The 24,755-nt window shown below is 49.6% G+C and overlaps 11 pseudogenes; all 11 read right to left on the reverse strand.

The window, feature by feature from the left end:
* Nucleotides 1–3,565: 3,565 nt before the first annotated feature.
* Nucleotides 3,566–3,684, reverse strand: LOC143999344 (5S ribosomal RNA; annotated as a pseudogene).
* A 100-nt stretch (nt 3,685–3,784) lies between these two features.
* Nucleotides 3,785–3,903, reverse strand: LOC143998998 (5S ribosomal RNA; annotated as a pseudogene).
* Nucleotides 3,904–4,224: 321 nt separating this feature from the next.
* Nucleotides 4,225–4,343, reverse strand: LOC143998868 (5S ribosomal RNA; annotated as a pseudogene).
* A 1,169-nt stretch (nt 4,344–5,512) lies between these two features.
* Nucleotides 5,513–5,632, reverse strand: LOC143998894 (5S ribosomal RNA; annotated as a pseudogene).
* Nucleotides 5,633–5,792: 160 nt separating this feature from the next.
* Nucleotides 5,793–5,911, reverse strand: LOC143999048 (5S ribosomal RNA; annotated as a pseudogene).
* A 99-nt stretch (nt 5,912–6,010) lies between these two features.
* On the reverse strand, nt 6,011–6,129 carry LOC143998652 (5S ribosomal RNA; annotated as a pseudogene).
* Nucleotides 6,130–7,050: 921 nt separating this feature from the next.
* On the reverse strand, nt 7,051–7,169 carry LOC144000097 (5S ribosomal RNA; annotated as a pseudogene).
* Nucleotides 7,170–9,789: 2,620 nt separating this feature from the next.
* LOC143999363 (5S ribosomal RNA) lies at nt 9,790–9,908 on the reverse strand (annotated as a pseudogene).
* A 160-nt stretch (nt 9,909–10,068) lies between these two features.
* On the reverse strand, nt 10,069–10,187 carry LOC143999049 (5S ribosomal RNA; annotated as a pseudogene).
* Nucleotides 10,188–10,509: 322 nt separating this feature from the next.
* Nucleotides 10,510–10,628, reverse strand: LOC143999288 (5S ribosomal RNA; annotated as a pseudogene).
* Nucleotides 10,629–11,324: 696 nt separating this feature from the next.
* On the reverse strand, nt 11,325–11,443 carry LOC143999961 (5S ribosomal RNA; annotated as a pseudogene).
* Nucleotides 11,444–24,755: the final 13,312 nt, after the last annotated feature.

A 24,755-nucleotide genomic window follows, 5' to 3' on the forward strand; every position in this document is an offset into this window, starting at 1 on the left:
TAAAAAGCTGTAAAAAACAGCTCATACTCACTGATCATCAGCCGGTGTTCTGCCTAATAGAGTCCGGCCATCGATATGTGTCCGTTCCGTACTGCGCATGCGCAGTACGGAGCAGACGGAGCTTCGGAAAATCTCCGAAGCTGAACGGCGCCTGCGCCGTGAGTGGAGGAGGTAGCCCCACTATCCAAGCGGACATAGGGTTTAGAATTTTAGAGGGCCCCTCGCGGGCGAGCTTCGCTCGCCACGCTTCAGGCTCGGCCTCGCTGCGCTCGGCTCTTTTTTATTCTAACTCTATGTCCACTTGGATAGTGGGGATAGAACCTGGACTCACGGCGCAGGCGCCGTTCGTCCTCGGCAATTTTCGGAATCTGTGCTCCTGTGTACTGCGCATGCGCAGTACGCAGGGGACAGCATCTGATGGAGGACCCTATTTCACAAGACACCGGCTGCAGCAATCTACTCTCCTCTCCTCAGCGATGACTTCTGTGTGAGGAGAGGAGGAGCCGATTGCCTAGCAACCGGCTGTTTGTTTACATCACATGACGGCCGTGATTGGACACGGCCGTCATGTGATCAGGAGGGCCAATCACAGAGCCCTGATTGACATTCCTGAACGTCCTATCAGAAGTAGACGGCTCCCACCCGGCCGTATATGTGCATTGGCCGGGTGGGAAGTGGTTAAGTAATATCGCATTTCCCACTTGAAGACTCCAATTACAAGTGGGAAGGCTGGCCGCAGGCCAGCCCGTATTTGTGGGAGGAGTCTGAGGGACTATTAAACCCTCCTCCTCTGTCAGGGTCAGGGTTGGTGTTTTCTAGGGAGAGAGAGACCGGGTTACACAGACTTGCTAGTGTATACAGACGGAATAGTGTATACAGAAGACCAGCTAGTTTATACAGAGAGGCTAATGTGTACAAAAGACAGGCTAGATTATACAGAAGAACGTACTGGATATGCAGAGATGGAGGCGAGGTTATACTGAGGGAGAGGCTGTTTTACACAAAGAGGCTAGTGTGTGCAGACTTGCTAAAGTATACAGACAGACTAGTGTATACAGAGAGGCTATTTTAAACAGAGAGACTAGGGAAAACAGAGAGGCTAGTGTACAGAGACAAGCTGACAGTGAGGCCGGGGTATAATGAGAAGCTACGTTATACAGTAGACAGGCTAGTTTATATAAAAGACAAAATTGGGTAAACAGAATACAGGCTGGGGTATAATGAGAGGCAAGATTATACATAGAGGCTAGGGTATAAAGATGTATACAGAAAGGCGGGGTATACCGAGAGACTATGTGTATAAAAGACAAGCTAGGGACGGACTAGTGTATACAGAAGACCGGCTAGTTGATACAGAGAGGCTAATGTGTACAAAAGACAGGCTAATGTATACAGATAGGCTAGATTATACAGAAGAACATCCTGGGTATGCAGAGAGCTCAGCTTCAAGGGATGGCCAACGTGAGTAATATGAGTGAGACTCCTCACCCCCCCCCCACCTACCAGATCCGACTTTCATCCCCTTGCCCTCTCGGCCCCGGTCATCTGGTGGCAGTTTTATGCACTCCCTGGCCCCCCCCATTCATAATCCTTACCGACCTTTCCTTCCGCTGCTCACAGGAACATACTGGATGACTTGTCTAATTAACCAACTTGTACAAGACACCGCTATCCTCCTGTCTGACACCGGTCCCCATTGGAGGCGTTACCCCTCACTGTTTGGGTGGTCCCTGCCTCCCCCTGGATGCTCCACATATACCCCGACGACATTGTCGGAGGGGCACCACTTGACAGGTGGCATCTCCCATTGGAGGAAGGGATGATGGCCCCAACCCCTTGGCAGCAGGTTCTTTCATGTACAGACCAGGGCGGCTCATCTTCCCTTCTGGAGTCTTGACCTTAGAGGGGGGAGTTGCACTTTGGGGGGTCTGAGTGATACCTAGTGCGCTGTACTGGAAGGGCTTGACATTCCCGCATATGTGTCCCCTCTCCCTGGTTGCGCCCCTCGTCCCCCCCTCTGGCCCCCACCTACTCTTTGCCGAGATTGCCTTCTGCAGCTTTCGGGGACACCCTGGATGACTTATTTATTGAGCCTATTGGTGCGAGACACTGCTTCCCTCCAGTTTGACTCTGGACCCCCCTGGAGGATTTACCCCTTACTGGGCTTTTCCAAATGCCTTTTTGGAGAGCGGCGCAACAACATCATTTTTTCCATTCCATCCCCAATACTCAAACTTTCGCACGCCCTCAGACGGAGTTTGAGGCTCTATGCAGGAGCGAAGGCCCTTTGGTCCACATTCTCTCTCAAACAGATCACCCACACTTAACCTGCCTGTCCAACTGGGAAAAGGACCTTAATTGCTCGTTTTCCCCAGCACAGAGACAACGCATTATCACTTTGGCTCTCAAAACCTCGCTGTGCACGAAGATACAGGAGACAAATTTTAAACTTCTCACCAGGTGGTATTTGACACCATCAAAGCTGCATAAATAATTCCCCTCTTCCTCGAACATATGCTGGAGGTGTGGAGAAGAAGAGGGCACGTTGATCCACATTTTTTGGTCCTGCCCCAGCTTGGTGGACTTCTGGACAGAGATCCGATGCATAACACAAAAATTCACAGACTTCTCCATCCCGGAAGAGGCTGCATTCTTTCTCTTGCACCATTGACAGATTCCCATTAAGAAGTACAAAAAAATAAATTTTACGGCATGTGATAAATGTGGCGAAATCCTGCATCCCTCTCTATTGGAAAAAATGTTCCCCCCCTTTCATTACTCACTGGCTTAGGAAAATAGAGGACATTAAAAAAAATGGAGGACTTGATCCTCACATCACAAGGTAAACAAGAATTTTTTAAACAAACCTGGGACATCTGGAATACCTTTATATTCTCGCTGGAAGGATGTCGCCTGCTATCACCTTAATGCTCTGAGCTTTCCTTGACTGGCCCCTTGGACAGTGGCTGCCATTGTGTCTCGTCCCCTCTTCTCCTTTCCTGATCTTTCACCCCTTCTCTTTTCTGCCTTCCTCCCCTATCTCTCACCCCCTCCACCCACTCTCTCTTTTGGAAAAAGTGGAAAATTGGGAATGACGGCCCCACCCCCCCCTCTGGATGGATTATGCCGGAGGGACCTGGGGTTTGTGTGACCCTGGATCTTGGTACAGTACTTTATCCGTGCCTTGAATCATTATGATTGATGGAAGGCAGACTCACAGTTGCGAATATACCTGTATCAAGTATTGTTCAGCTGCTTTTTGCTCTGTATTTCTCTGTTGCATTATGTACTCGGGGGACCGTCTTCCCCTGTTTGGAGAAAAAATTATATTTGAAAAAAAAAAGAAGCCTACGACACCTGGTATTCCCAGGCGGTCTGCCATCCAGGCATTAACCAGGCCCGACCCTGCTTAGCCTCCAAGATCAGACGAGATGGAACAGATTCAGGGGGATGTGGCCGTAGCCAATAACTTCAGGCACTCTCAACTCTCTTGACAAACGCCAAGATGGTCACCTTGGGAAAGAAACAAAAAAAAAAACAAGTCAACACCAACAACATAAAAAGAAGTCTACAGCACCTAGTATTCCCAGGTGGTCTCTCATCCAGGTATTAACAAGGCCCGACCCTGTTTAGTCTCTGAGATCAGACGAGATCTGGTGCTTTCAGGGTTATGTGGCCATAGGCAAGCTCTTCAGGCACTCTCAACCCTCTTGACAAACACCAAGATGGTCACCTTGGTAAACAAACAAAACAAAAACAAGTCAACGCCAACAACATAAAAAGAAGCCTACAGCACCTAGTATTCCCAGGTTGTCTCCAATCCAGGTACTAGCAAGGCCCAACCCTGTTTAGCCTCTGAGATCAGAGGAGATCGGGCGCTTTCAGGGTTATGTGCCCATATGCAATCTCTTTGGGCACTCTCAACCCTCTTGACAAATGCCAAGATAGTCACCTTGAGATACAAGCGAAAAAAGACAGGTCAATGTCAACAACATAAAAAGAAGAATACGGCACCTGGTATTCCAACGCCATCTCCCATCCAGGTACTAACTAGGCCCAACCCTTCTTAGCCTCAGAGATAAGAAGAGCTAGGGCTTTTTCAGGGTGATGCTGCTGTAAGCGATCTCTTTGGGCACTCTCAACCCTCTTGACAAATGCCAAGATGGTCACCTTGGGAAACAAGCGGAAAAAAACAAACGAATCAACGCCAACAACATAAAAAGAAGCCTACAATAACTGGTATTCCCAGGTGGTCTCCCATCCAGGTACTAACCAGGCCTGACTATTCTTAGCCTCCAAGATCAGACAAGATTGGGTGCTTTCAGAGTGATGTGGCCATAGGCAATCTCTTCAGGCACTCTCAACCCTCTTGACAAACACCAAGATGGTGACCTTGGGAAACAAGCTAAAAAAAACAGGTCAACGCCAACAACATAAAAAGAAGCCTACGACACCTGGTATTCCCAGGCGGTCTCCCAGCCGCGTACTAACAAGGCCTGACTCTTCTTAGCCTCCAACATCAAATGAGATCGGGTGCTTTCAGGGTGATGTGCCCGTAGGCAATCCCTTCAGGCACTTTCAACCCTCTTGACAAACGCCAAGATGGTCACCTTGGGAATCAAGCAACAACTTAAAAAAAAAGCCTATGGCATTGAGAAATCCCAGGCGGTCTCCCATCCAGGTACTAACCAGGTCCCAACCCTGCTTAGCCTCTGAGATCAAATGAGATTGGGCTCCTTCAGGGTGATGCAGCCATAGTAGATTTTTTTCAGGCACGCTCAACCCTCTTGACAAACGCCAAGATGGTCACCTTGGGAAGCAAACAAAAAATCAAGTCAACGCCAACAACATAAAAAGAAGCCTACAGCACCTAGTATTCCCAGGCGGTCTCCCATCCAGGTATTAACAAGGCACGACCCTTTCTAGCCTCTGAGATCAGAGGAGATTGGGTGCTTTCAGGGTGATGTGCCCATAGGCAATCTCTTTGGGCACTCTCATCCCTCTTGAAAAATGCCAAGATAGTCACCCTGGGAAACAAGCGAAAAAAAACAGGTCAACGCCAACAACATGAAAAGAAGAATACGGCACCTGGTATTCCAAGGCCATCTCCCATTCAAGTACTAACTAGGCCCAACCCTTCTTAGCCTCCGAGATCAGAAGAGATAGGGTGCTTTCAGGGTGATGCTGCTGTAAGCGATCTCTTTAAGCACTCTCTACCCTCTTGACAAATGCCAAGATGATCACTTTGGGAAACAAGCGAAAAAAAACAGGTCAACACCAACAACATAAAAAGAAGCCTGCGGCATCTGGAAAACCCAGGCGGTCTCCCATCCAGGTACAAACCAGGCCCAACCCTGCTTAGCCTCTGAGACCAGACGAGATTGGGTGCTTTAAGGGTGTTGTGGCCGTAGGCAGTTTCTTTGTGCACTCTCAACCCTCTTGACAAATGGCAAGATGGTCACCTTGGGAAAAAAGGGAAAAAACACAGGTCAACGCCGACAACATAATGAGAAGCCTACGGCACCTGGTATTCCCAGGCTGTCTCCCGTTCAGGTACTAACCAGGCCCATCGCTGCTTAGCCTCCAAGAATCAGATGAGATTGGGCTCTCTCAGGGTGATTTGGCCGTAGGCACTCTCTTTGGGCACTCTGAAGCCTCTTGACAAAGGCCAAGATGCTCACCTTGGGAAAAAAGCTAAAAAAAACAGGTCAAAGCCAACAACATAAAAAGAAGTCTACGGCATCCGGTATTCCCAGGCGATCTCCCAATCAAGACACTAACCAGGCCAGATCCTTCTATGGCACCTGGTCTTCCCAGGCAGTCTCCCATCCAGGTACTAACCAGGCCTGACACTGCTTAGCCTCTGAAATCAGACGAGATCGGGTGCTTTCAGGGTGATGTGGCCGTAAGCATTCTCTTCAAGACACGCCCAACCCTCTTGACAAACGCCAAGATGGTCGCCTTCAGAAACAAGCGAAAAAAACAGGTCAAAGCCAACAACATAAAAAGAAGCCTATGGCACCTGGTATTCCCAGGCGGTCTCCCATCCAGGTACTAACCAGGCCTGACACTGTTTAGCCTCCGAGATCAGACGAGATTGGACGCTTTCAGGGTGATGGGGCCGTAGGTGATCTCTTCGGGCACTCTCAACCCTCTTGACAAATGCCAAGATGGTCACCTTGGGAAACAAGTGAAAAAAAAAAACAGGTCAAGGTCAATAACATAAAAAGAAGCATACGGCACCTGTTATTCCCAGACGTTCTCCTATCCTGGTATTAACCAGGCCCAACACGGCTTAGCCTCCGAGATCAGACAAGATCGGGTGTTTTCAGGGTGATGGGGCCGTAGGTGATCTCTTTAGGCACTCTCGACCCTCTTTTTAAAAGCCAAGATGGTCACCTTGGGAAACAAGCGAAAATAAACAGGTCAACACCAACAACATAAAAAGAAGCCTACGGCACCTGGTATTCACAGATGGTCTCCCATACAGGTATTAACCAGGCCGTACACTGCTAGGCCTCTGAGATCAGATGAGATTGTGCGCTTTCAGGGTGATGTGGCCATAGGTGTTCTATTCAGACACTCTCAACCCTCTTGACAAATGCCAAGATGGTCATCTTGGGAAAAAAGTGAAAAAAAAACAGGTCAACGCCAACAACATAGACCCTGGCATTCTCCCATCTGACCCTGACCCTGACCCTGCTTAGCCTCTGAGATCGGGCGCTTTCAGGGTGATGTGGCCTTAGGCGAATGCTTCGGGACATACTCAAAACTCTTGACAGATGCTAAAATGGTCACCTTGGGAAACAAGCGAAAAAAAAACAGGTCAAAGCCAACAATATAAAAAGATTCCTACGGCACCTGTAATTAGGTACTATCCAGACCGGACCCTGCTTAGCCTCCGAGATCAGATGAGATCGGGCGCTTTCAGGGTGATGTGGCCGTAGGAGATTTCTTCGGGCTCTCTCAGCCCTCTTGACAAATGCCAAGATTGTCACCTTGGGAAACAAGCGGAAAAAAAAAAATGTCAACGCCAACAGCATAAAAAGAAGCCTACGGCACCTGGTATTCCCAGTCGGTCTCCCATCCAGTTACTAATCAGGCCCGACAATGCTTAACCTCCAAGATCAGACAAGATCGGGCACTTTCAGGGTGATTTGGCCGTAGGCACTTTCTTTGGGCACTCTCACCCTCTTGACAAACGCCAAGATGGTCATCTTGGGAAACAAGTGAAAAAAAACAGGTCAACGCCAACAACATAAAAAATAGAATTTTTATATACAGCTTACCTGTAAAATCCTTTTCTTGAGAGTACATCACGGGACACAGGAGCTTCATTACATAGTGGGTTATATAGGCACCTCTGGTGATTGGACACTGGTTAACCCCCAATTAAGGAGAATTCCTCCCCTATATTACCCCTCCCATATGGGAGGCACCTCAGTTTTGTAGCAAAGCAATAGGAAACCACGTAAAACCCAAGAGGGGTGGGAGCCCTGTGTCCCGTGATGTACTCTCAAGAAAAGGATTTTACAGGTAAGCTGTGTATAAAAATCCTATTTTCTTGATCATACATCAGGGGACACAGGAGCTTCATTACATAGTGGGATGTCCCAAAGCAATGCTCAGATTGAGGGGAGGGAGACACAGATCATAATATATAGACCGCCAAGGACCGGAGGACCTAAACTGCAGCCTGCAGTACACTGCGCCCAAAGGCGATATCCTCTTGCCCTCTGACATCCACCTGATAGAATCTGGTGAATATGTGGACTGATGACCAAGTTGCAGCCTTACAGATCTGAGCCAGGGAGGCCTGGTGATGCACTGCCCAAGAAGCACTTACAGCCCTAGTTGAGTGCGCTTTTACTTGAAAAGGAGGGATCTTCCCTTTAACACTATAGGCCTGAGAAATAATCTGTCTAATCCACCATGAGAGAGTGGATTTTGATGCCACCTGACCCTTCCTAGGGCCTTCCGGCAAAATAAATAAGCAATCAGTTTTCCTTATCTGTGCAGTTGCCTGAAGATAGATACTGATTGCCCTTACCACATCCAAAGTGTGCAAAGATTCTTCTTCTGCAGACTGTGGGTCCAGAAAAAAGGATGGTAGGCTTACATCTTGATTCAAATGGAATCCTGAAACCACCTTAGGCAGAAAGGACCTGTTGGGACGCATTACCACCAGGTCCTTATGAATAATTAGATACGGTTCTTTACTGGAGAGAGCTGCTAGTTCTGACACTCTTCTAGCCGTGGATATGGCTACCAAGAAAACCAATTTTTTAGTCAAAAGAACTAACGAAGCCTGATGCAAAGGTTCAAAAGGTTGCCCCTGCAAAGCTGAGAGAACCAAATTCAGATCCCATGGGCATACCGGAGGTTTGACTGGCGGCCTTATCCGCATAGCCCCCTGGATGAAAGCCCGCACCAGGGAATGTGATGCAAGTGGTTTCTGAAAAAACACTGACAAGGCCGAAATATGCACCTTGATAGTGCTTATGGCCAAATTCATTTCTAGGCCTGACTGGAGGAAGGCCAAGATCCTGCTAATGACATACTTTCTAGGATGACATTCCCTGAGTTCACAACAGGAAACATATGCCCTCCAGATTTTGTAGTAAATAAGCCTGGAGGCCGGCTTTCTGGCATTGACCAGAGTAGAAAGGACTGGCCCCGAAAGCCCACGGTCTCTCAGAATGTGGGTCTCAGCAGCCAAACCGTCAAATTCAGACTGTGTAAAGCAGCATGGTAAATTGGACCCTGTGAGAGCAGATCTGGCCGGAGAGGGAGGATCCACGGCCTGCCTACTGCCAACTTCTAAGATTGCCCGTAGGCAATCCCTTCAGGCACTTTCAACCCTCTTGACAAACGCCAAGATGGTCACCTTGGGAATCAAGCAACAACTTAAAAAAAAAGCCTATGGCATTGAGAAATCCCAGGCGGTCTCCCATCCAGGTACTAACCAGGTCCCAACCCTGCTTAGCCTCTGAGATCAAATGAGATTGGGCTCCTTCAGGGTGATGCAGCCATAGTAGATTTTTTTCAGGCACGCTCAACCCTCTTGACAAATGCCAAGATGGTCACCTTGGGAAGCAAACAAAAAATCAAGTCAACGCCAACAACATAAAAAGAAGCCTACAGCACCTAGTATTCCCAGGCGGTCTCCCATCCAGGTATTAACAAGGCACGACCCTTTCTAGCCTCTGAGATCAGAGGAGATTGGGTGCTTTCAGGGTGATGTGCCCATAGGCAATCTCTTTGGGCACTCTCATCCCTCTTGAAAAATGCCAAGATAGTCACCCTGGGAAACAAGCGAAAAAAAACAGGTCAACGCCAACAACATGAAAAGAAGAATACGGCACCTGGTATTCCAAGGCCGTCTCCCATTCAAGTACTAACTAGGCCCAACCCTTCTTAGCCTCCGAGATCAGAAGAGATAGGGTGCTTTCAGGGTGATGCTGCTGTAAGCGATCTCTTTAAGCACTCTCTACCCTCTTGACAAATGCCAAGATGATCACTTTGGGAAACAAGCGAAAAAAAACAGGTCAACACCAACAACATAAAAAGAAGCCTGCGGCATCTGGAAAACCCAGGCGGTCTCCCATCCAGGTACAAACCAGGCCCAACCCTGCTTAGCCTCTGAGACCAGACGAGATTGGGTGCTTTAAGGGTGTTGTGGCCGTAGGCAATTTCTTTGTGCACTCTCAACCCTCTTGACAAATGGCAAGATGGTCACCTTGGGAAAAAAGGGAAAAAACACAGGTCAACGCCGACAACATAATGAGAATCCTACGGCACCTGGTATTCCCAGGCTGTCTCCCGTCCAGGTACTAACCAGGCCCATCGCTGCTTAGCCTCCGAGATCAGATGAGATTGGGCTCTCTCAGGGTGATTTGGCTGTAGGCACTCTCTTTGGGCACTCTGAAGCCTCTTGACAAAGGCCAAGATGCTCACCTTGGGAAAAAAGCTAAAAAAAACAGGTCAAAGCCAACAACATAAAAAGAAGTCTACGGCATCCGGTATTCCCAGGCGATCTCCCAATCAAGACACTAACCAGGCCAGATCCTTCTATGGCACCTGGTCTTCCCAGGCAGTCTCCCATCCAGGTACTAACCAGGCCTGACACTGCTTAGCCTCTGAAATCAGACGAGATCGGGTGCTTTCAGGGTGATGTGGCCGTAAGCATTCTCTTCAAGACACGCCCAACCCTCTTGACAAACGCCAAGATGGTCGCCTTCAGAAACAAGCGAAAAAAACAGGTCAAAGCCAACAACATAAAAAGAAGCCTATGGCACCTGGTATACCCAGGCGGTCTCCCATCCAGGTACTAACCAGGCCTGACATTGTTTAGCCTCCGAGATCAGACGAGATTGGACGCTTTCAGGGTGATGGGGCCGTAGGTGATCTCTTCGGGCACTCTCAACCCTCTTGACAAATGCCAAGATGGTCACCTTGGGAAACAAGTGAAAAAAAAAAAAACAGGTCAAGGTCAATAACATAAAAAGAAGCCTACGGCACCTGTTATTCCCAGACGTTCTCCTATCCTGGTATTAACCAGGCCCAACACGGCTTAGCCTCCGAGATCAGACAAGATCGGGTGTTTTCAGGGTGATGGGGCCGTAGGTGATCTCTTTAGGCACTCTCGACCCTCTTTTTAAAAGCCAAGATGGTCACCTTGGGAAACAAGCGAAAATAAACAGGTCAACACCAACAACATAAAAAGAAGCCTACGGCACCTGGTATTCACAGATGGTCTCCCATACAGGTATTAACCAGGCCGTACACTGCTAGGCCTCTGAGATCAGATGAGATTGTGCGCTTTCAGGGTGATGTGGCCATAGGTGTTCTATTCAGACACTCTCAACCCTCTTGACAAATGCCAAGATGGTCATCTTGGGAAAAAAGTGAAAAAAAAACAGGTCAACGCCAAAAACATAGACCCTGGCGGTCTCCCATCTGACCCTGACCCTGCTTAGCCTCTGAGATCGGGCGCTTTCAGGGTGATGTGGCCTTAGGCGAACGCTTCGGGACATACTCAAAACTCTTGACAGATGCTAAAATGGTCACCTTGGGAAACAAGCGAAAAAAAAACAGGTCAAAGCCAACAATATAAAAAGATTCCTACGGCACCTGTAATTAGGTACTATCCAGACCGGACCCTGCTTAGCCTCCGAGATCAGATGAGATCGGGCGCTTTCAGGGTGATGTGGCCGTAGGAGATTTCTTCGGGCTCTCTCAGCCCTCTTGACAAATGCCAAGATTGTCACCTTGGGAAAGAAGCGGAAAAAAAAAAAAATGTCAACGCCAACAGCATAAAAAGAAGCCTACGGCACCTGGTATTCCCAGTCGGTCTCCCATCCAGTTACTAATCAGGCCCGACAATGCTTAACCTCCGAGATCAGACAAGATCGGGCACTTTCAGGGTGATTTGGCCGTAGGCACTTTCTTTGGGCACTCTCACCCTCTTGACAAACGCCAAGATGGTCATCTTGGGAAACAAGTGAAAAAAAACAGGTCAACGCCAACAACATAAAAAATAGAATTTTTATATACAGCTTACCTGTAAAATCCTTTTCTTGAGAGTACATCACGGGACACAGGAGCTTCATTACATAGTGGGTTATATAGGCACCTCTGGTGATTGGACACTGGTTAACCCCCAATTAAGGAGAATTCCTCCCCTATATAACCCCTCCCATATGGGAGGCACCTCAGTTTTGTAGCAAAGCAATAGGAAACCACGTAAAACCCAAGAGGGGTGGGAGCCCTGTGTCCCGTGATGTACTCTCAAGAAAAGGATTTTACAGGTAAGCTGTGTATAAAAATCCTATTTTCTTGATCATACATCAGGGGACACAGGAGCTTCATTACATAGTGGGATGTCCCAAAGCAATGCTCAGATTGAGGGGAGGGAGACACAGATCATAATATATAGACCGCCAAGGACCGGAGGACCTAAACTGCAGCCTGCAGTACACTGCGCCCAAAGGCGATATCCTCTTGCCCTCTGACATCCACCTGATAGAATCTGGTGAATATGTGGACTGATGACCAAGTTGCAGCCTTACAGATCTGAGCCAGGGAGGCCTGGTGATGCACTGCCCAAGAAGCACTTACAGCCCTAGTTGAGTGCGCTTTCACTTGAAAAGGAGGGATCTTCCCTTTAACACTATAGGCCTGAGAAATAATCTGTCTAATCCACCATGAGAGAGTGGATTTTGATGCCACCTGACCCTTCCTAGGGCCTTCCGGCAAAATAAATAAGCAATCAGTTTTCCTTATCTGTGCAGTTGCCTGAAGATAGATACTGATTGCCCTTACCACATCCAAAGTGTGCAAAGATTCTTCTTCTGCAGACTGTGGGTCCAGAAAAAAGGATGGTAGGCTTACATCTTGATTCAAATGGAATCCTGAAACCACCTTAGGCAGAAAGGACCTGTTGGGACGCATTACCACCAGGTCCTTATGAATAATTAGATACGGTTCTTTACTGGAGAGAGCTGCTAGTTCTGACACTCTTCTAGCCGTGGATATGGCTACCAAGAAAACCAATTTTTTAGTCAAAAGAACTAACGAAGCCTGATGCAAAGGTTCAAAAGGTTGCCCCTGCAAAGCTGAGAGAACCAAATTCAGATCCCATGGGCATACCGGAGGTTTGACTGGCGGCCTTATCCGCATAGCCCCCTGGATGAAAGCCCGCACCAGGGAATGTGATGCAAGTGGTTTCTGAAAAAACACTGACAAGGCCGAAATATGCACCTTGATAGTGCTTATGGCCAAATTCATTTCTAGGCCTGACTGGAGGAAGGCCAAGATCCTGCTAATGACATACTTTCTAGGATGACATTCCCTGAGTTCACAACAGGAAACATATGCCCTCCAGATTTTGTAGTAAATAAGCCTGGAGGCCGGCTTTCTGGCATTGACCAGAGTAGAAAGGACTGGCCCCGAAAGCCCACGGTCTCTCAGAATGTGGGTCTCAGCAGCCAAACCGTCAAATTCAGACTGTGTAAAGCAGCATGGTAAATTGGACCCTGTGAGAGCAGATCTGGCCGGAGAGGGAGGATCCACGGCCTGCCTACTGCCAACTTCATGATCTCTGCGTACCACGGTCGCCTGGGCCAAGCCGGGGCTACCAAAAGAAGCGACTTTGTTTCCCTCTAGACTCTTCCCAGGAACCGCGACAGAAGCGGGCACGGGGGGAAGGCATAAATCAAATTGTACTGATCCCAGGGAACTGTCAGAGCATCCGACCCCTGAGCGAGTGTATCTCTTGTCCTTGACACAAATTTGTCCAGTTTTCTGTTGAACCTGGACGCAAACAGATCTACGTCTGGAGTACCCCACCTGCGACATATGTTCCAAAACACGTCGGGGTGCAGAGCCCATTCTCCTAGGCACAACTGCTGGCGGCGCAGAAAATCTGTCTGCCAATTTTCCACTCCTGGAATGAAGACTGCAGAAAGGCATGGAACATGCCTTTCTGCCCAGACAAGTATACGATTCACCTCTTTTTGCGCAACCAGACTTCTGGTACCGCCCTGGTGATTGATATAGGCCACTGCTGTGGCATTGTCGGACTGAACCCGAACAGGTCTGAAAGACCAGTTTATGAGAGCCATATAAACTGCCCGGATCTCCAAGACATTTATGGGCAATAGCTTCTCGATCGCAGACCATTTCCACTGCGAGCACGTCTCCTCCAACACTGCTCCCCAGCCTGTCAGGCTGCCATTTGTCATAATAATCTTCCATGGAAGAGGAAGAAAAGTTTTGCCTTTCAGCAAATTCTCGGTTTGTAACGAGACTCTTAGACTCGTTAGACGAGACTCTTGCGTGTCCCTGGGGATAGACGCATAGGAAGATCCAAGGACTGGGGCTTCCTGTTCCAAGCCGCAAGGATGAATCTTTGCAGAGGCCTTGAGTGGAACTGGGCGAATGGAACGGCCTCGAAGGAGGCGACCATTTTCCCAAAGAGTCTCATGCACAACCGAATGGGGGAAGATCTTCTACCCAGAATTAGACGCACCAGATCCCCAATGGCCAAGGCTTTTGGCCTTGGTAGAAACACCTTGCCCTGAGCAGTGTCGATAACCATACCCAGGTATTCCAACCTGGTAGCAGGCTGTAGGGACGACTTTTCTAGGTTTATAATCCAACCTAGGCGTTCCAGCTGTTCTAGCGTTCTGGTAACACTGTGGTTCAGGAGCGCTACTGTTTTCTCTATGAGAAGCAAATCGTCTAGATAAGCCATGACGGCTATACCCTGAGCTCTTAGGTTTGCCAAGAGAGGGTCCAGAATCTTTGTGAAGACTCGAGGGGCCGTAGCTAGCCCGAACGGCAAGGCCACAAATTGAAAATGGCGCCGCTCTACCGCAAACCTTAGATTCTTTTGGTGTGCAGGAAAAATTGGCACATGGAGATATGCATCCTTGATGTCTATTGATGCCATAAACTCTCCCCCTTGCAGGGAGGAGACCACAGTGCGAATTGACTGTATTCAGAAGGACCGGATGCGTAAAAAATGGTTCAGATCCTTCAGATCCAGGATAGGTCTGACACTTCCATTTGGCTTTGGAACGGTGAAGAGATTCGAGTAAAACCCTGAACCCTGTTCTTTTGGGTCCACTTCTACTATCACCCCCTGGGATAGTAAGTGATCTAAGGCCAGAAATAGCGGTCTTTGCTTTACTGGGTCTCTGGGGATCCTTGACCTTAGAAAGCGAGAAGGTGGAATCTCCTGAAACTCCAGCTTGTAGCCCAGAGATACCGAAGAGACCACCCACTCATCCCGGATCTCTTCCCGCCAGGCTTCTGCAAACTGCAAGAGCCTTCCCCCCACTTGGCCGAGCGGGGGCGCTCCTTCACAAGGAAGCTTTCGGGCTCTGCTTGGCAGGCTTTCGCCCTCAGGATTTCTTCTGCCCCTGGGCCCGGCCTTGAGCCTTTCCTGTAGAGGGGGGTTGAGAAGGCCGTCACCACTGCTTAGAGCTTGATGCTCCGGGAGAGAGAGAACGCCTAAATGATGGACGTTTGCTCCTTTTGACTGGAAGGAGAGTAGATTTACCCCCTGAAATTTTTTGGACGAATTTGTCTAATTCTTCTACAAACAAACGTTCCCCTTTAAACGGGAACCCAATCAAATGCTTCTTGCATGATAGCTCAGCTTGCCCAATTCTTTAGCCATAGGGCCCTTCGCATGTGTACCAACAGGAGAGACAAACGAGATGCTTGTAGGACAGAATCCGAAATCGCATCAATCAGGAAACACAGAATTTGAGGTATTTCTGCATAATTCTCCACTTCCTCACTGGGAAGGAGGCCAAGCATCTGCTTAACCTGTTCCTTGAGGAACTGACACAACCCCACAGCTGCGACTGTAAGTTGCACTACAGTGCCAGTCATGGAAAAGGAGGCTTTTTTTTTTTTTGTAAAATCTTTATTTTGAGATATTTTGACATTGAAACACACTTGAGTATACATTAGACAGCTGTGTCAGGACCAAACAAAGAACAAATAAACTGTAGGAAACAATGACACCCATAAAAACTGACCCAGTGGCCAAGAGTTGGCGGCTCAAACCAGACACATGAATTAGGCAAACGGGTGGAGATGAACGTCTGGAGTGTCTTCTAGCTCATACACATCAAGTCCGGCCTCCGTGGGCTAGGGCCCCGCTCCAAGGTGCCTCTGAGCGGAAAGGAGAGGACGGGCCGGAGCCCAGTCCCCCACCTCCCGTCATACAAAAGGCCGGGGAGGCATGGGACCACCCCCAGGGGCCGCCCAGGAGAGGGGGGCACAATCACCTCCAGCAACCTCTCCCGAGCGTCCCCCGGGGGTAGGACAGGCCCACAGCAACCCCCCCGCCCAGGAGGGACGTCCCAGCATGGACCCCTCCGGACAGAGGGATTCCCCCCGTCAGCCAAACAAAGTGGCCGCAGGGCCAGCCAGCCCACAGGAAGCCTAACGCACCACCACAGCTCAATACCACGTAGGTCAATAAAAGGCAACATCTTATAGTGTGGAATACAGAGAAAGAAGGTAAAAAAGAACAGTAGGAAGGGTGAGAGAGAGGCAAGAAGGGGTAGAGAGGGGATTGGGGGATAGGGTAAGGGAGGAGGGTGGAGCCTACTTGACATCCCTGCGAAGTGCAGCGGTCCAGCACCAGGCGAGTCTCAGCAGCAAAGTCGTCTCTCCGTCCATGGGGCAAGAAGGTGAAAAACAGCCACTAGGTGGGAACATCATTGTGTGTGCGGGATCTCAAAGAGGGTTCCGCTAGCTCCAGTAGAGCCAAGTCCAGACTGGAGGTAGCGTATATAGTTTCGGACATGTAGACTGTCCATGATTGCCATATGCTGTCACACTTAGCCCGTGTACCCCTACAGGTTGCCACCCAATATTCCGCTTCTCTGATGTCATTCACTTTTTTGACCCAGTCCTCCACTGTGGGAGTCCTAGTTTGTTTCCAGTAAATCGGTATAAGACGTCTGGCCGCGTTCAACAGATGCGGCAGAGGGCTTTTTTTGTATCTACCAATCGGGATCGGAGGAATGTGCAAAAGATAGTTGGCCGGAGACAGTGGCACATCAAGATGCAAAACTGCCTCTATGCGGGATCGGATGTCCTCCCAGAATGGCTTGATTCGTGGGCAATCCCACCAAATATGAAGGAGGGTGCCCAATTGGCCACATTCCCTCCAGCACCGGTCCGATACCGAAGGGTAGATACGTGCTAAGTCTGCCGGCACTCTGTACCAGCGAGACAGTACTTTAAAATTAGTTTCTTGGGTTTTGGACTCCATGGAGCTAGCGTACGTGAGTTTGTAGAGGTGGGACAGTTGGGCCGCGGAAAAGTCAAGTTGTAGCTCCCTCTCCCAGACCCGTATGTATGTCGGTCTAGCGACCTCGGTAACACAGCCCAGCAAGTGATATAATTCGGAGATCAGGTGGGGAGTGGGTTCATCTGCTACAAAAAAACGCTCAAATGGTGTAAGGAGCGCTTCGTCCCTGATTAAGTGGCCATGGGCTTCAAAAAAGTGGTGCAATTGCCTGTATCGCCAAAAATTCATAGCTGTCTGCGCATGCCCGGTCTGCAGGGATTCATAGCTGACCATTTGGCCACCGCTGAGAAACTGTCCACAACTGGCATTCCCGTCAGCTCCCCAGGGGACAAAAAAGGCCCTCCGCTCCCCTGGCGGGAACCATAGGAACCCTCCCAGCAGGGCAAGCGGAGAAACAGGGGGGGATAGGCCCAGCGTCTTGTTCAGTTTGTCCCAAATCAAAAGAGACTGTACAGTGAGCGGGGAGACATCCACCGATAACCCCCTATATTCCGGGGACAACCAGGGCGCATAAGCCAAATCTCTCCCAGCTAGCCATTTTTACAGAGAGACCCACACTTTTGACTTAGTATGAAATTTCCAATTAAGTATCCTCTGTAGAACAATAGCCCTGTGGTACCTCTGGATATCCGGAACCCCCAGACCCCCCGTCAGCTTCGAGCGTTTCAGCAAGGCCATGGCTATTCTAGGTTTCTTTGTGTTCCACACAAATGTCGACAGAATGCTATTCAATTGGGTAAAAAACAGTTTAGGGAGGGAGATGGGTATCATTTGTAAAAAGAATAATACTCGGGGCAGGATATTCATTTTAATAATATTAATGCGGCCGAACCACGTAAAAGCGGTTTTGGTCCACTGCAACAAATCCGCCTTGATCGCATGTAATAAGGGGGGGAAATTAGCGGCATATAAGGCATCAAAGCAGTTGGTCAACTGGATGCCCAGGTATTTAATAGAAGACGTGGCCCAGGTAAAGGGGAATGCTAATTGCAGGTGGTCCGCTTGAGGCGGGGCGAGGTGAATAGGCAAAATCTCCGATTTGGAAAGGTTTATCTTGAAATTGGATAACTCACCAAAAGTCCTCAGCTCCTTCAACAGAACCGGCAACGAGATCAGGGGTTCAGAGAGATAAAGGAGCACATCGTCCGCATACGCCGACAGTTTGTGCTCCGTCATCCCAACCTTCAGGCCTCTAATGTCTGCGTTCGCCCTCACCCTGCAGAGCAGTGGTTCCAGTACCAAGGCAAAAAGGAGAGGAGACAGTGGACACCCCTGTCTCGTGCCGTTTCGAATCGGGAACCGGGAGGAAAGCACCCCATTCACCTTCACCTGTGCACACGGAGTGGAGTACAAGGCCATAATCGAGGACATCATATGCGTCCCCAACCCCTGAGCCTCCAGTACCACCCATAAGTACCCCCAGTCGACGCGGTCAAACGCCTTTTCGGCGTCCGTCGAAAGGACGATACAAGGTTTAGGATCAGGACTGTTACGTGCCCAATGAATGAGTTGGATTGCCCTGATGGAGTTATCTCTCGCCTCCCTGCCACGAATAAACCCTGCTTGGTCTGGGTGAATAATTTGGGGCATAAGACTCCAAAGTCTGTTTGCCAGGACTTTTGCTAGAATCTTAATATCGACGTTAAGAAGGGAAATCGGTCGATAGCTCTGGGGGACGGTAGGATCTTTGCCCTCTTTTGGCAGCACCGTAATGTGTGCCAACAGTGCTTCGGTTGGGATAGGCTTCCCCTCCGCGATGGAATTAAAGTAGGTGCACATATGTGGCGTTAAGAGGGGCAGGAAGATCTTATAGTAGGAACCCGAAAAACCATCCGATCCCGGGCTCTTGCCCTTGGGCAGGGATTTCACCGTTAGCGCAATTTCCTCCGGCGAAATCGGCCGCTCCAAGTCGACGCATTGTTCCGCCGTAAGTGTAGGGACTCTCGCCGACGCTAAAAATTCTTGAATGGCAGCAGACTTGGGAGGCTGAGCGTGTGCGGGCGAGGCCGGGGAAAGGTTATAAAGTTGGGCGTAAAATTCCTGGAACCCCGAGGCAATCTTGTTGGATTGGACCCAAACGGCACCCGAGGGGGAACGGAGCTTCTGTACATAAGCTTGAGCATGTTTCTTGCGAAGGGCCCTGGCCAGCATACGGCCGCATTTGTTTCCATGTTCATAGTACCTGTGTGAAAGATGCCTGGCCTGCCTACACGTGTGGCGATCTAATAAACGTAAAAACAGGTCACGCAATTCAAAAAGCTTCTGCTTAGCCTCTGGGCTCCCCCCCTGCTTATGGGAGAGTTCTGCCGCCTGTAAGGCGGCCAGAACCCTGTTGAAATCCTCTTGACGTGCTTTCTTGATTTGGGAACCCAATGATATCAGTTCCCCTCTAATCACGGCTTTGTGCCCCTCCCAAAGCACACCCGCACTTATCTCATCCGAGGCGTTTTCCCTAAAATAGTGGGAGATGGTCTCCGACACCTTGGCAACCGCAGCAGAGTCATCCAAGAGATTTTCGTTCAGTCTCCACGTCCAGGCCCTGTGGGGACCAGATGGTAATTGAATGGTCACGCCAACCGGTGCATGGTCCGAAAGGGTGATGCTGCCAATGGATGCCGTCTACAGAAGCTCAAGCGTGGGACGGTCAACATAGACATGGTCTATGCACGTGTATACGTCATGGACGGACGAGTAATAGCTAAAGTCTCGTCCCGAGGGATGCAAAATCCTCCAGATATCAAGTAAAAGGTGTGCCTGCAGTGATTTGCGAAAGTGTTTGAAAAAGGCATGGGAGTGTGAGGGTCGGGTGCTCGAAGTGTCGAGCAGATGGTCCGGGCAGACATTAACCCTTTCCCGCCGAGCGTACGCACATCTGCGTACTCGGCTTCCGGGGGGTATACCGGGATGATGCCCGCACCTGCAGGCATCATCCCGGTACCGTTTTTTACAGCAGGCGATTGGCTATCCAGGCATAACAACCGATGCGGCTAAAAGCCGCTCGGCTGTTATGCCGGAGGAGCGGGAGGGGACGTCCCCCCCTCCCGCCGCCTCTCGCCGCTGTTACCGGTGCTCCCGCTCGATCGGGAGCACCGATTAAACATCCGTCGGCTCTGGCTGCTGGGGAGGAACTGGAACGAAGCCGTAATCGGCTTCGTTCCAGTCTCCTCATCGTAAACACGGAAGCGACGTCATGACGTCACTTCCCGTTTACTCGGCTGCCAATGGCGCCGGTTTTAAAAAAATATCCGGTATTCAGAATCGCCGTTTTCGGCGATCTGAATACATTGAAGTGTAAAGGAGGGGTGGGGGGTCTTTTAGACCCCCGATCCCTCCATAAAGAGTACCTGTCACCACCTATTACTGTCACAAGGGATGTTTACATTCCTTGTGACAGCAATAAAAGTGATCAAATTTTTTTTTTTTTTTTTTAAACAATTTAGTCATTTAAAAATAAATAAAATAAATAAAAAAATAAAAAAAAAATTTTCAAAGCGCCCGCCGTCCCCGCGAGCTCGCGAAGCAAAGAAAACGCATACGGAAGTCGCGCCCGCGTATGTAAACGGTGTTCAAGTCACACATGTGAGGTATCGCCGCGATCGTCAGAGCGAGAGCAATAATTCTAGCAGTAGACCTCCTCTGTAACGCTAACCTGGTAACCGTAAAAAATTTTTAAAGCGTCGCCTATTGAGATTTTTAGGTACCGTACTTTGTCGTCAATCTACAAGTGCGCGCAATTATAAAGTGTGACATGTTTGGTATCTATTTACTCGGCGTAACATTATCTTTCACATTTCGCAAAAAAATTGGGCTAATTTTACTGTTTTGTTTTTTTTTTATTCATGAAAGTGTCCCTTTTCCCAAAAAGTTGCGTTTAAAACACCACTGCGCAAATACCGTGTGACATAAAATATTGCAACAATCACCGTTTTATTCTCTAGAGCCTCTGCTAAAAAAATATATATAATGTTTGGGGGTTCCAAGTAATTTCCTAGCAAAAAATATGGATTTTAACTTGTAAACACCAAATTCCAAAAATAGGCTTAGTCATGAAAGGGTTAAAGTCCCCGCCTAAAATTAAATACCCGGCTTTAAAGTCTGTCAATAGGTCAAGGGTAGCGTCCAGGAAGGTGCCCTTTAGGAAAACAAATCGGCCCTGAGGGTCAATTTTGCTATCCACTGGCTGAAAAGGGCACGTCTTATGGAACGCTATGGCAGTCCCTCTGGACTTGGCCTTAGGAGATGTACTGTGAAACCACTGATTAAACATATGGGTGGGCAACCTGGGTAGGGAATGGCTGGTGAAATGTGTTTCCTGCAGGAAGACCACTTGGGCCTTCAACTTTTTAAGTTCCCACCACAATTTGTTCCTCTTCCCCGGAGAGCAGAGACCCCGTAAATTGTAGGAAATTACCTGGAGTGTAGACATGGGAGAGTTGGAGGGTGGAGGACTGGGCAAGCGTCCCAACCCGCCTGGTGTAAGGACCGCAGCAACAGCAGGCTCCTAGGAAAAGGGGGGAGTGAAAAAAGAGGGAGAAGAAAAGGGGAGAGATAGGGAGATAAAAAACACAAAAAAATAGTACAAAAATACCAACAACATAAAAACAAAACAGCTACATCAAAATTAGACAATGCAGCAGTTTGGGGGGAGATGGGACCCACCCCACTATCCGGGGGGGCTCCTAGCCCCCTCCTAAAGTCCCAACAGGGAACTAAACCCATGGATGGATGGCCTATGTGGGGAACGTAAACCAAAACAAGGGGGAAAAGGAAGGTCCCCGCCCCGCCCACCACATCTGAGAGCAGAATAGCCTCAATTCGGGAGAAAAACCGATCCAAAAAAGCAACAAAAGTAAAAAATAAAAGAGGAGGAAAAAAGGGGTGAAGCCCAGTGTGGGCTGATTGCATTCGGGGACGTGGAGTCTGGCCAATCCCTGGCAGAGGCCCCCCCGCCACGGTAGCCGCACAGCAAACTGCAGACCGCGGAGGGGGGGGGGGGGTCACGGAGGTAGCTACGATGGCAAAAGAAAAGGGGGAAATAAAAACAGAAACCAAAACACATTAAAAAACCCCCCTCCCCCCACCCCTGGTGCCCCGCAAAGGGAAGAAAAAGGGGGCGCCGTGGCAGACCACCTTACAACATTGGGAATGTAAACATTCTCCGCCCTGTAGGCCTAATCTGATAGTCAAACAGTAACAAGGGCTGGAGAGAAGTCACCAAAAATTCTTGCGGCCACGGCAGCCACAGTCTTCGGCCGCATAGGGCACATCCAGGTCCCTGGAACACCCGGGGGGGGGGTACAGGGTCAAAACATCCCATTTACAATTCCCGTGGGGGGAGGCCCAGACACCAGCAATCATAGTAGAAAAAGTCCGCAATCAGCCGTCTATCACACAGCCCAGGCTCGGTATCAGTCTCGGGTGGTAGAAGGAACCACTGAAGAGTTGCGGGTTGAACTATGTCTGTCCCTCGATGCTTGCGTGTGACTGTAGACCATCTGTGAGGAAGGGGGGGGACAAGCAAGTCGCTCGGGGGTCCTCTCCAATCCAGAAAGTCCACGGGATTCAGCCCCAGAGAGGATAGAAAATGTGGAAGATCGTCTTTTGTGCACAGGGTCACCTGCCTGCCATCCTTAAGCACATGCAGAGAGAAGGGGAAGCCCCAGCGGTAGGACAGTCCTGCAGCCTGGAGCACAGAAAGGAGCGGGCGAAGGGCTCTCCGCCGCATGAGGGTGCGCCGCGAGAGATCCTGATAGAAAGTCAGTCGAGCACCATCAAAATCATAAAAGGGCTTACCCCGCACTTTTTTCATAATCCGGTCCTTGATAGTATATTTGTGAAGTTTACAGATTATATCCCTGGGATTGTCAGCGTCTTGAGACGGGGGGCGCAGTGCTCTGTGGGCTCGGTCTATTTCAATAGGAGCAGTGGCTGGGACTCCCAATATGTCCCTAAAGATATCAGTCAGAGTGGGGACAATATCCCTGGGTCCAGTAGCCTCCGGGAGCCCCCTGATCCTGATATTGGCCCTCCTGCTGCGGTTTTCAACATCATCCAATTGCCCCAGCAGTACCTCAAGCTGATGGTCTTGTGTTTGGCACCTAGATTGCAGCAGAGCAATAGCGGGGAGAGTCTCCTCTAGTTTTTCCTCCAGGGCCTCCACTCTGTGACCCAGATGTGTAGTATCAGCTTTAAGCTGGGCAATATCAGCGGTGAAAGCCTTCTCCACTCTGCTAGTGAACTTTTCTAGGTCCTCTCTGGTGGGGAGAGACATAATATGGCGGCGTATTGTGTCATCTCCCATGAGGTCTGAGACCTCTGAGCGGCCATCCAGGGACCCGGGGGATGCAGGGGGGGCCGAATCGCTTACCGATCCTGGGGAGGGCACCGGAGAAGCCAGGGGAGACGGTCCAGTCGACTGGGAAGGCGTCGCTGTAGCAGGCTGTGAGGATTTCCCAGCTTTCTGAAGTTTCCCGGTCGATATTGGGTCCATCGCGGCCCTGTCTGTGGGGGCCCGGGAAGAACTGATCCAGCTGTCCCTGCCGCTTCTTGTTACCCTGCGGCGGTCGGGAAGACTGCCGGGATCGTTGGGACATTGAGCCCGGTGATGTGGATCGGATTTCCCCGCTGAGGGCAGCTGATATGTGCGGCGATGGAGCGGAGCTGAGGTGAAGTACTTCCTCACTCCTCCATGGTCAGGACACGCCCCCCCAAAAGGAGGCTTTTAATAATGTTTCCAGCTTCTTATCAGTTGGATCTTTAAATACCTGAGCATTATCCAAAGGACAGGTCAGATTTCTATTCACGCAAGAAACAGCCGCATCGACAGATGGGACCCCCCATTTCTTGGTGAAACTTTCCTCCAGAGGATAAAGCATAGAAAACCTTTTAGGAGGAGCAAACAGTTTATCGGGATGTCCCCAATCCTCATACAACAATTTATCCATTAAGGGATTAATTGGAAAGGAAAAGGCAGGTTGTGGGATTTTCCTGACTCCCAGGGAAGAAACAGAGGACGTAGCGATCTCAGCAGCAGGCATTCTGAATGTGGTATGCACCAATTCAGTATAATACTGCACCTGTTTTCTGAGCGCCTGGGAGGAGGGGACTCTCTCCTCTTCCTCTGATTCATCCGACTGCTCAAGATACCTGTCCCAAGATAGGGATCTCTCCTCATTGTCAGAAGTGTCATCTGAAAGAGGAATCTCAGCAGAGGGAGGGGATCTACCCCTTTTCCTGCTTTCTTTCAGGGAAGCTGAAATAAAATTCTTGATTCTCCCTTCAAAACCTTCCAATGTAGCCCTAAGGGAGTCCTCAGTGATGTATACCGGGGCTGAAATATCAGGAGAGGCTGCAAATCCTGACAGGGGCACTGACTCATCCTGTGAGGCTGACTCCAGTCTTGCAGGGGGGGGATGGTAACCTACAGGCATTTTTAGAACCCCTAGACCTAGGCGGTGACTTACCAGTGTCCTTGTTATCTCCCCCTGAGACCCTCTTACAAGGAGACATAGCCCTAAGCTACAAAGCAGAGGTACTAGTACAAAGTGCAATCACTGTTGTGCTTAAAGTCTCACAATAAATACATATGCTTAAACTGCACAACCTGATGCTGAGTAGGTTTGTCTTAGGTTTGCCTGGATCCAATCCCTTGGGATGCTTACTGCCCACAGCTCCTGTGTCTCCACTTACAGCCCCCTGACGCTCTGGGCTGTAAAACTGCGCAGTACAGCGCCGTGCACACCGAACGACGCGGCTCGCAAACACACTCCCGCCTCCTCCATTAGCACGGAAGCGTGCTTGGTGTGCATGCACGAGGACTGCCGGTATCCAGGGGGGAAGGGAATTGCCATCGGAGCTGTCTGGGACCCCCAGACTACGTATTACCTTCATTGTGGCTGAGATTGCAGTGGAGACA

Source organism: Lithobates pipiens, unplaced genomic scaffold (genome assembly GCF_037356315.1).
Source record: "Lithobates pipiens isolate NorthernLeopardFrog02 unplaced genomic scaffold, aLitPip1_a1.2 Scaffold_19, whole genome shotgun sequence".
In the NCBI taxonomy this organism is placed as follows: domain Eukaryota; kingdom Metazoa; phylum Chordata; class Amphibia; order Anura; family Ranidae; genus Lithobates; species Lithobates pipiens.